This window comes from Rattus rattus, chromosome 4 (assembly GCF_011064425.1).
Source record: "Rattus rattus isolate New Zealand chromosome 4, Rrattus_CSIRO_v1, whole genome shotgun sequence".
In the NCBI taxonomy this organism is placed as follows: domain Eukaryota; kingdom Metazoa; phylum Chordata; class Mammalia; order Rodentia; family Muridae; genus Rattus; species Rattus rattus.
The window spans coordinates 73421024-73422407 of NC_046157.1; the positions used below are offsets into that span (position 1 = coordinate 73421024).

General features: G+C 47.5%; 1 pseudogene; it reads right to left on the reverse strand.

Annotated features, from left to right (window-relative positions):
* Positions 1-240: 240 nt before the first annotated feature.
* On the reverse strand, positions 241-1003 carry LOC116898387 (annotated as a pseudogene).
* Positions 1004-1384: the final 381 nt, after the last annotated feature.

A 1384-nucleotide genomic window follows, 5' to 3' on the forward strand; every position in this document is an offset into this window, starting at 1 on the left:
ATAATCTGTGTGGCAAATGTTTAGCACAAAATGTTGTAAACTTAAATGTTTTTTCCTTTTTTCTTTTTTAAGTTGGACTCACTGTATTGGTTCACATGGGTTTGATCCCACAAGCACTGTGTTTATGCACAAGATCACTGGATTTGAGTACCCAGCAACCAGTCCCCAGCCCCAGATTGTGGATTCCAACGCCCTAGGAACCTAATGCACAAGGGCTGGGAAGGCTTGGAGATCACACTTTCAGTTCCACAGCTGAATGGCACTGAGGAAGTCTTGGAGGAAGCAGGATGAGGAGGGAGGACAGGGGAAAGGGGTGTGTGTGAGACTATCTGGGCCCCCAGGGCCAGCTGGGACGCAGTGAGCTCTCTGCCCTTATGTATGATGTAAATTGGAAATGAAAACCACTGCTATAGGTTGTATGACGCAATGACCAAGCATAATGGGATTGAGTATAGTGTCTGATCCTAAAGTGGGGACCTGCAGAAATCATTGAGATGTATTGGACCAGCACCTGGCTCAATTCACTCAGTACCTGGTCCACAGTGTGGACACCTTTAGAAGATACATTCCAGGGATATGGCTCCCCAGCCAGCAGGGCATCCAGTGTACCCCTCTCCAGCACACAATCAAAGGACCCACTAGCGAAGTCCAGTGATCGAACATCCATAGCTTCCCAACATAGACTGGGTACACGGGCATAGCGAACTTGCATGGCTGCCTCCACTACTAGAGAGTAATCCACACTGGTCACATTAGGGAAGCCTCCAAGGAATAAATAGCTCTTAGCTCAAGACATTATTCCCTCAACCTAGCAGGAAGACACGGTCCTCAGGACACAGCTCCGGCTCTAGCAGGGCATGGAAGAAAGCAAAATCCCCAAACCACTCATAGGGTCCGGAGTCTGCCATATTTTTGTAGCGCTGGTCCCAGTATTGGACTTGACAGTACTGGAAGTTCCTCTCAGTAACTCTGGAGGGGACACAGGATTCCGGGGAGAGGCCATGCTCCGGGCCAAATTTAAATTTTCTTATGTGGGATGATTAAACTTTGTCTCTAGAGAAGCAGTGTAGTAGCTTGATTAATTTTAGCCCCTGTAGATTCGTACGCTTCAATGCTTAGACATGCAAAGTGGCACTCTTAGGAAGTATGACCATGTTGGAGGAGTTACATGTAGCCTTGTTGGAGAAAGTGTTTATTTGAGGTCCCTTTTCTTAGGCTCTGCGCAGTGGAGAAGACAGCCTGCACCCTGCCATGCTTCTTGTCAAGATGATAATGGAAAAAACCTCTGAAACTGGAAGCCAGCCCCAATTAAATGTTCTCCCCTCTAAGAGTTGCCTTGGTCATGGGGTCTCGTCAAAGCAATATATATCCTAAGACAAGCAGG